The sequence below is a fragment of the Synchiropus splendidus genome, chromosome 16, assembly GCF_027744825.2.
Source record: "Synchiropus splendidus isolate RoL2022-P1 chromosome 16, RoL_Sspl_1.0, whole genome shotgun sequence".
NCBI lineage: Eukaryota > Metazoa > Chordata > Actinopteri > Syngnathiformes > Callionymidae > Synchiropus > Synchiropus splendidus.
This window is the reverse complement of record NC_071349.1, coordinates 14,903,701-14,914,549: the sequence shown is the minus strand read 5'-3', so window position 1 is coordinate 14,914,549 and position 10,849 is coordinate 14,903,701.

Sequence of the window (10,849 nt, the reverse complement as noted above, 5' to 3'; positions counted from 1 at the left end):
CGAGTTTACCAAGACTGTTGCAGACCTACTTGCTCACATGGTGCAAGTGTATCGCAGATTGCCAGGTCCATTCCCAGTGTTCTAGTTAAACGAGTCAGTTCGAAGATTCATGTTTAGCGTGTAACAATTCCGCTTGTGACTCGCCTTATTTTTCCCAACAGAAAGATGAGGCTGGTGTGCAGCCCTTGTCTGGTGACCTTGCGAGTCTCTGCGTCCTGGCTGGTGTACATATGTCGCATAAGCAGCGTGAATATATGCAACACGGCTGTATCTCCGGGCACACGCATGCCGGCCCTCCACATTATTGTAATAGCAGCTCCTGATAGCCAAATGCTTTATCACCGCTTTGCCTTCCTTTACGGCCGCGCTGTCTCTTTAAAATGATTGCCCCCGTTTTGATCTGATTAATTTTGTGTGAGCACAAACAATTACTTTTCATCTTTATCTGCGCCGGGAATCACCCCCTTTTATGGGTGTCATTTATTACAGGTGGACAGCTACTTGTTTATTAGAATTTCAAGCAGCCTATCGCGGCCCAGATCTCCCGCGCTCTATATTTACATTTCAACTTCAGGCTTGCGCCGTGACAAACACACACACAGCACCGCTTCAGCGTCCAACTCTCTGTTTTCCCCTCATCTGAGTCTCAGAACTTTGTGGATTCTCATGACGGGGGATGAAGCCCATGCCAGCTACCTGGGGCGGGAGGCGGCCAGGAACCTGTCCGTCACACAGTTTAGAGCCATCGATCAACCTCTGTGGGTCGGTGGATGAAACTGCCGCTGCTAGAACTATAGGTGGAAATTTATTGATAAATATTACACTGTCATTACACTGTAGCCATTAGCACTGCTGTTCGCAATCATTTATATAAGGCAGCTGCCATTGGTAGGTTGGTAGCTCAAATCTCAAAAGAGTTTCAGCAGGTGTGAAAGGAATCCAAAATGTTGTGTACATGTTCATGTGCAGCCCGCTCTCAGTTTTCGAACGCCCCAGACTTCGAACAAATTGGACGAAAATTTCGCAAATTTTTTGCTACTGATTTCGAATGAAAATCCAGAACTCGAATGCCCCTGAAAAACAGCAGAAAAAAAGCAGCTGACCCACGACGCACTTTGTTATTGTGTATAACACAGCCTCTGAATGCAGACGTGTCCCGCTAGCTACATTTACTGACTGTTTTTTCTTCATAAAAAAAAAAGTTTACAAGACTAGGGGCCGAGTCGCTACAGATACGGCAATGCACTCCCAGCCAAGCCTACTCAACTACTAAAGCATACATTTTAAGCAAAAAATAAATATATTTCTTAAATTATTTCTTTATATAAAGCATTTAAACTATATATGTATTTCTACTATGAATTTTGTTCTCAGGAAACGTTAAAAAAATGCTTAAAAAAGCCTATTTTAAGGCTTGGAACGCATTATTTCTTTTTCCATTCATTGTAATGGGAAAAATCGATAAGGATGTCGAACAAATCACTTCTCGAACCCATTGTGGTTGAGAACCGAGGTTGGCTGGTATTGAAATCGTCCCCGCTCTGCTAGTCGATAGCGCCCCCCTCTGTGCGGCCGATTTTCCTGTTCAATCAAAGCCAATAAAACCGTAGATTTTGGTTCCTTTCCAACGCATCCATGTTGCGTTTCCCCTCAGAGTGGCGGTGATTGACACGCAGGTCAGCCCGAGACACCGCAGGTTCCGACACCGGTCCTGGTTCTTCTGGCTCCGTCAGCTCTGCATATTCACCGGCCTGTCTGCCTCTCCGCAGGCCCGTCCATAATTAACAGCTGTTGGCTTGTCACGAGCCGCGGTCCTGGCACACGCACGCATATTGATATTCACCGCCAAGAACCCCGCTCGCCACCCAGGGACTGCAGGGGCCGTGAACCCACATCCTGCTTCCCCGAGTGATGGACGCTCACCTGAGCCCCCCCTCCTTCACAGACCTGGTCAGAATCGACTTTTTTCTCAGACTGTCAATTTGACTTTTGTGTCAATTTTGTGTTTTTTGGGGGATGATTTCAATTTTTTTTTTTTTTTTAATGCGCCATTTTTACCGTCAACGGTTCCTTTTTTTTATCCTTTACTATACTACTTTTTAATCCAGTTATTTTGTCCGTCAACACCTCTTTTTCTATCATGTTTTTGAACAACGAACAGAGCAGTACCACCAGAAACCTTGCGGGGGCAGTGTTGCTGTTTCGCCCCAATATGTAGCTCGAATGACACACGATTAAGACGCATTAAATTGTGGAAATTCTCCGTCCTCCAGTTGCGATATATTTAAGGGCCTCACCGACCACCGCCTCCTACAACGCTGCCACCATTTCATCTTTTGTGCAAGAGGTACGTTATCACTACTTCTTCCACAGCTGCCATGTTTGTTTTGGAGTATGTGGTTGTCATAAACTTTTGACTCTAGGCTGCTCCCCCTGGTGGATATTTGGTGAACAATAATACCAACGCAAAGAACACATAGGGGGATATGATCAGTCGCATGTATTTGTTCGATACGAACTGGTACAGTTTCATACGTAAAGGAAGCCTAAACATTCCTTCATGTGTTTGCACTGTGTTTAATGATAGATGCTAGCGCCGCGGTCCAACGTTGTGTCCGCTCCGTGACATACTTGTGCGTTTCAGGTTCTGGGGTACAACGCTCTAAATGATTTAGTCCTTGTTATTTGCTTCAACCATGCCCCCCCTTTAGAACCAGGTAGCCATATGCTAATGCGCAGAAGCCTCTTCTAGCTATTACGGCCCTCAACCGTGGAACTGTTTAAGTGTAGCCTTTTGACTTTATGCTTGCCCTGTCTGGCTCATCCAAATGTTTCGATATTTCCTTTGACAAAAAAATGCGACTTCATGCTGCTTTCTGATCGCTGAGAGGCGCCCTGAGATGACATCATCAGTGAGCGCCTCACTCCACTCCACAGAACAACGACAACAACACCCCCAGAATAGCGTTGTTCTGTTTCGGCTTGACCCCTGACACCTGTTGCCTCACACGGCATCCTCGTCATGCCTCGACAAACCCGCTGATTTCCTCCCACTCCGACTGGTCCGGGGTTAACGGAGCACTTCGGAATATATCTGCCGGAGTTTCTAATGAATTTCCCCTCCTAGATGCCGATTCGGCGTTAATTTCCCCCTCAAGGACTTTTATAAATTTCATCATTAATAAAATCAGACATTCAATTAGAGGCAAAATCCTGATGCCCAACTGTTTCTGGAGCGTCGGCCGCTGCTTTTCCTCCTTTTATTAGGTGGGAGAGAAATTCTTCATTCCTCTAATTGTCAATGCTCCGTCACGTAATTAGCTCAAATTAACACGATTAATCACAATAATGACAAAAACTCATTCAATTACAGGATTTCAACGGCGAGTGGACGTGTCGCCGGGGCGACGGGGGCGGCGGCCGCGCCAATTGGTCGGCCATTATTCCCATGACTGGCGGGTTATCAATCATCCGGCGCCTTTAATAACAGCAGGAAAGAGGCTCGGTTTTATTTCCTCCAAATCCTCCGCAACTCGCCTAAGTCCTCGCGCGAGATGCTCACCTTGGACCGCCGCTGCCGATTTTAATGAAGGGATGTGGGGCGGGGTGGACTCATCCATATGTAAATAGATCTGCTCATCTGTGCTCTTGTTTCACTGAAGTGAGCCGTTTGGCCCGAGACGCCTCAGTGAGGACAGGAAGTCGACGTTGACCCTCTTCCTGGTGCTTCCTGAGCCTCTCGCAGCCTCACTTCCTGTCTGCTACATTTTTCCCTCTCATGTACTTCCACCTATTTTCGTTGAGCTTCTCTACCATAATGCTTCTAACATTTGTACATTTGTGTATTTCAATTGTTTATCAAAACAGCACTACCTTAATGCTTCAAATAGACAGGCAAGAAAATGTGTTATCACTCAATTCCCTCAGTAATGTTCTAAAAATGTATATTTAAATGTAATTCAATTTAACGTTAAAACTATATTGTTTAACCTAAACCAGGAGCCATCATTTATTCAGTAATATAAAAAAATATTTATTACATAAAAAAAACAGGTCACCTATCCGTTGCCATGGTTACGAATATAATATAAATGAATTGTGTATTAAATATAAAATCCATTAACATTTAGATGAAACACAGAGGTGGTGTGAAAATATTGATTTGCATAATGAAAACAAATGAGAAAACAGACATTTAATTAGAATTTTGTTTTTCATACTTTCAACGTGTTTTCTAGTTGAAAATGAAGTGCATGAAATATAAACTTATTTGACCGTAGCTTTATTTGGTAGCCCATTGTGTAAGGTATGTTCAGATTCTGAGCCTCGTTGACTCATTCTATTAAAAAAATAGTAATAATAAATAAAACATTTGAGGCTCATAATTCCATCGCATGAATTATGAGCATCAAACGTGAGGAGCGATTATGAATCATCTGAATATCAATAAACAAGTCTCTTGTTACTCAGCAAATCTCACATTTAAAAAAGAGCAGAGACGAAAGATGGATCTTTCTATATCTTTTTTCATTTTTTAAATCCCCCCTCCAGGCCCCTCCCCTGGCCGCCGCACCCCCCTCCGCCATCCTCCCGTCTCCAGACATATGGATTCAGAGCGACGCCTGCTGCTTTGCTTTTGCTGTGATCTAACAAGGCGGAGGAGCAGAAGCATGTCACCATTTGTCACATGCCACTGGGGCACCAGCAGGTAGACCCTCAGGTTCCCCGGGACCGGAGCCGCAGCTGCCTGACTCCGCCGAGGGACCAGCCACCCAAATTTCCAGACCTCCCCTCCATCCATCTGGAAGGAGAGCTGCGATGAGAAGGCTGCTTAGCTTCCATCACCCTGAGGAAGGCCCATCTGGATGATGGAGACCACCCCCTCCTCTCTGGAGAGTCCAGACCTCCAGCCCCGGTTCTCCCCGCCGCTCAGGAGGAATTGATCAGGGGAATTGGGCAGGTGAAGTCAGCTGGAGCGTGAAGCGGAGATGTCAGTGTGACGGAGCTTATCATGCAGCTGAGGAGCTTCATCCTTCACTCTGTGCAGGTGGAGCTCTCGCGGCTCTGTCGGATCTCCATCCCTGTCGACGGCACCGACGGGTCCAGGGACATGCGTGTGGGCCAAAAATGCTCAGTTGTGACCACACGGAAACACTTGCAGACGCCAGTGTCTCCACTGGTCAGCTTTCTTCTGCATGAGGGGGCGACTGCAGTGTCGGCCCCTCGCTGTGGCCCCAGGGTCTCCGATCGATAGCCTCCTGCACCAAAACAACATCCAAAAAAGCTGGTTGTTTTCATCTTACCTCCAATCCTCCTCGGTGTGGCGGCAGGTCTCAAGGTCCCTCCGAACCCTGCCGCCCCTAGAGGGAGCCATTCATGTGCGTAAAGTCCGAATACAAGGCAGTTTGTATTTTCATCGGAGGGGAAAGTGAACCCAACTGACGCAGCGCTCCCCGGCCCTCCTTTGTGTGGCGCATTATTGTTGAAATAAATAACCTTTCACTGCAATCTGTGAGGGGATCTTCACTTAAATTATCGCCGCGCAGATAGCTCACTCATGATCTGCTTCTGTGTCCATTAACTACCCGGGAAAGTGATTTATTGGCGACGGCGCCCAGGAGGGAGTTCGGTTAGACAATAGTGCCCTCTACTGGCCACTCTGTTCTCAGCAGAGGTTGGAGTCAAACAAGAGAGCAGAGATAGAAATCTGCACTAGATGATGGGTGTTTGTGTATATAAAATGTATACAGAAGGTGTGCTTCTTATGTATTTTATATATATATATAACAGGATATATGCTGCCTCCGCAACCCAACTCCAGATGAGCGGCAGAAGAAGGTGAAGGTAATAGAATATACGTATATCTTATGTGAGAGTGTAACAGAGGCAGGTGGTGGGACCACAATCCCAGTTGAGAACCTCACTTGAGAGGCGTCCATAAACCTCTCTTCATGTGGTTCTACTTGTCGGCAGCTTGTTTTAGGGATCTTCGGTTATAAACTTGCGAAGGAACCAAGATTTTGTCTCCTCTCTTCCGACCTATCTGTCCATCTCCTGTCTTTCCCATCTCTATGGAGCCAGCAGAGAAGACCATCTACACACCCAACAGCAGCGGGATGGCGACAGGATTCCACCAGGAGGAGTCCATGTGAACCTTGAGGGACCCTTCCAGAGGTTCTTTTGAGGACATCTTTGGAGTGAAGACAGAAAAAAGAGAAGAGGTTGGAGAAGGAGAAGACCTCTCTCCAAATACCCAGTTCTCTGTAGTTTTCAGTATTGTTACGACGGAAATGTCCAAAAGTGGTGCTTAAAACGGTGGCAACTCCCAGCCAGGGCTTCACCCCCCCTCACCCCCTCCTCCACCAGCACCCCCACCCCCCGCTGCAGTCCCTCCTTCCCCACACTCCTGTGATGTGTCGTTACACGCTCGGCTGGCTCCTCTTCCATGACAGACTGTTACTTCCTGGAGCGGAAACGCATTTGATTGTTAACATCTGGGCCATTACAATTGCAAACTAGGCCTCTGTACATCAATCAGGAGGTGATTTCAAAACAAAGAGAGCGTCCTCCGATCAATCTATCGGGATGCGGGGGCATTACATGCTCCTGTAATCCCGGCTAATTAGCGGGATAATGGGAATGAGATTTATGAATTTGCCGAGGAGAGCGGAGGTGCGAGGGCGCGCTCAAATTAGGCGGGATGCGGGCGTCGGCCATCTTTGGAGGGAGGATCACAGGCACGAGGGACGGGACCGCGGCCACTTGTTGAACCTCGGAGGGAAGCGTGTGGTCACGACAAGGTCATGACCTCTGCTCCTGCGTGTCTGCATGTGATACAACAAAGTTCATACACAAAAACACCATGAAAACAGAAAGAGGACGAGACACACGAAGCTCAACAACAAATTCAACTATAAACACGATCACACAAATGCAGCGTAGATGAAAGTACACTCTGTGATTTCCTGTCATCTTGTTTTCTAACAGATATTAATAATAATTTTATTAAATATGTCACCAAACGTTAAGTCATTTATATTTTAGAAGCTCTGAACTGCCAAGTTATTATGATTTATGTATTATCTCGTTCGTACAAGATAATTATTACGTTCGTACGAGAAAAAAACTTGTTTGTAAAAGCTAATTATTACGTTCGTACGAGAAAAAAACTCGTTTGTAAAAGCTAATTATTACGTTCGTATAAGGAAAAAAAAGTTTGTACGAGATAATTATCACATTTGTACAAGAAAAAAACACATTTGTACAAGATAGTTACCATTCATACAAGATAATTATTACATTTGCATGAGAAAAAAACACGAACATGATAATGTTCTGGTACAAATGTGTTTTTTTCTCATACAAACATGATAATTTTCTCGCTCAAAGATGTTTCTTTCTGTTACTGTTAAAGTTTTTTTTCTTTTTCACGAAGATGATAAATTTCTCGCACGAGCGTGTTTTTTCTGGCATGAACATGTTTTTTTTTTTTCATACGATCGTGATAATTTTCTTGTACGAACGTGATAATTTTCTCGTACTTACGTTTTTTTTTCTCGTACCAACATAATAATTATCTCATATAAACAAGATCGCAGTTCAGAGCTTTCGTAATAATGATTTTAAAATCTTATGTTAAAATTTTTTTAAATGCATAAATCACTTTAAAAATATAACCAAAAAGCTACAATTTCATCAGACCAAAAATCGAGGAGGAATAAATGAAACTACCTTTGCATAACAAAAAGAAAACTGCTATAAATGGCATCAAACGGCAATGGTTCAGACTTGAGCTATTTTGCCTCTGAAGATATAAAAACGGATCTGGAGCATGTTGAAGTGCCGTGGAGCAGCACAAGTGTGGGGCTTTTGTCACGCCAACAAAGTGGTGAAGGTGAGCGCCGAGGAAAGTGCTGGCTCCACTTGTTCAGAGAGGCTCCACACGAGTCCCCGGAGGAGCGTGGTGGCGTCCCGGGGCTCCGGATCCTGACCTTGGTGAGGACGGACGTCTCCATTAAAGCTCAGCCTGGTGATAAGGCCATCTCTTTTCTTTCAGCATCCCTTTAATGTCATCCCTGAAATATGAAGTCATTAAGCCATATTAAAACAGTGCTGACAAACTAATTAACAGAAGACATTATACGGGACGGGCTCGATTAATCCGCTTTAATTGCTCTTTTAAATGGAGCTCCAATTAAAATTAATAAAGATTTACTGGTGATCAAGCACAACTGCACCAAGAAGTGCTTGTCTGAAGGGCAGCCTAAAGTCAGCGGCCCCCCACACGACACTCGGCCCCTGGTGCTTCTCATCGCTGAGCTGCAGGATTAGAGCCGAGCCGTCCCAGCTCCCCGGGGTCACCCGGTCCAATCTTCTGAGGAGTGGGGCGCCAGGAAGCCAGCGGAGTCAAGGCGGGTCGTGGACTCACACCTTCAGTGAAGGGTGCAGGTTCACGTCCATCACCAGGGGAACTATTCTCCCAAGAACTCAAATAAATTCCCCAGTCAGACGCCACATCACATTTGCACGGAGCTGATGATAGCGTGACTTTCTTTCTCAAGAATTTAAAAAGAAAAGAAAAAAAGAAAGGCTCCGGAAGGGCCACTTTTCCCATGCAGGAAAAACAGGCAGCTCAATCGAGTAATCGCACGCTCCACCACAGACAGTAAAAAACAATGTACAAACCTGTGCGCACAACTTTGTCACACACACGGACAACAAAAACGCACGAGACTAACTGACACAGCCAAAGCCAGAGACGCAAACTCGCACTCAAACGCACAAATTCCGACAACAAACATCATACAAGTACACAAACAAAGCAACTAAAGTACACAAACAAAACAACTAAATCACTCTAAGGGAAACTACACACTTGAAAACAAACCCACACCATCACAAACTGCTCGTGAACACAGACAAACAAGTGAAATAAATAATAATAATAACCTGTCAGGGAATATTATGTGAAGTAATGCTTCTCTTTGCCACTAGATGGCGCTGTTTCTTTTCTTTCGCTGCCTCCGAGTGAGCCGATTGTATAGGTCTCAGCAGTGTCACCAACACAACCATGACCACAATGAACAATAGAGACAGACAAAGCGCCGCATGAACTGATGGAGTTCTACGCCCCCTGTGGTCGGCTTTGGTAGTGACCCGGCATTATTTATAACCAGTAGTCTGACAAACATACAGTCAGACATCAAGACACAGTTATACATGAAGCAAAAGAGACACACGTGCGCAGTGAGAGACAGAGGGGGAGAACACGCACAATCTAACACACAAACACACGCACACATATAAGCTTCTCTTTGTGTATAGAATGAGCAAAAAGTCTCTCAGGTTCTTATTTCATCTGCTGCGCGTCCATCTTTGCTCCCACAGACAACGTGGGAAACAATTCCACCTGGTGTTATTCCAGTTCAATGGTCCCCCGGAGGCAGCGGCGCCAGCCGAGGCCCTTCTCTTTGTTTTCTTCCATTACAGCGAGGTGACCAAGTCTTGTTCCACAAATGTCACGCAGCAAATTAATTTTTCGGACCAGGGGCCTTTTTATTGGAGGAGCAGGCAAATCAATTTGCAGAAGACGACAGATCTAATTGAAAAGAAACGTCTATTAAAAGATTAGTGCCGCGTATTTTGTCATCAGCGAATGTTTTAATTTCCTTAATGTTATCATTTCTGGAGTAAACGGTGCTCGGGTGGCTAACGTGCTTTCCAATTAAATGTTTGCTTTGGGGCGTCTCAGGCAAAAGTGCCCTTAGTTTCTTCGCTGGAATTTAGTGGGGGGGGGGTGAAAGTGAGAGATGGAGATGAGAGAAGTGAGAGATGGAGGATGAGGAAGAGCTGAGCCAAAAGACAAACCTGGTCTGGGCTCCATCTGAGAGACAGAAGCTCAGTCATGCAGGTGAGACTCATAGCAGAACTAGATCCCCATCACAGACACCACACGACATGCTCCAACAGAACAGCATCATCCGATCAAAGTTGTGTCTATTTTCAGGCTTGTGTGTGGCCAGTGCAGCGCCACCTGTCTACCATGAATCTGCATCTTTTGTTTGGAGCTAAATCGATTCTCCTGTGAAAACAGGGCCCAGGTCCAGAGCCCCCGAAGGTGCCTCTAATCCCGGCGCAGCAACTATGCGGCTCACATTGTTCCGCGAAGTCGACTTTCCAACATTCATTGTGCGGCGGATGCGCACAACTGCCGTGTCTTAAAAACGTCCACAATGCATTCTGTCCTCATGACTAACGGCCGAGGTGACCTCACAGGCAGTTGTGCCGCACCAGCAGAATTCCACAAACCCGCTCGCTCCTTCTTCCAGGCACCGGATCCAAAACACACACGCGCAAATTTGTCGACAATAAAGATGCATGAAAGAAAACGGCATCAGGGTTCCCTTTTTCCATTTAGAACAGAGCTCAAGGGACAAAATTGGGAACAAAAGTGAACCAAAATTGTATTTTATTAAAATAATAATATAATAAAATTTATCATATATAAAATTAAAACCAAAAGAATAAATGAAAGAAATGAAAACATCTGACAACTATGAAAAAGTAAAGTTCATGGCAAACATGTCAAATAAATACATTAGAATTTATTTTTTAATGCAGATATTAAAGATATATACGTGTTAATAAAAGAAAATTAAGCAGTTAATATTGGGATAATTTCAGTGAGACATATAATTATATAACAATTGTGAATACTAAAAACTATTATTCATGGAAAATGTAAGATTAAAATATGTCAAAAGATTCATGTGAGAAAAGAATGATTAATAAAGCGAAAAATATATTGTTTTATTTATTTTTTATTTAATAAATGAATAAAAGATGAATA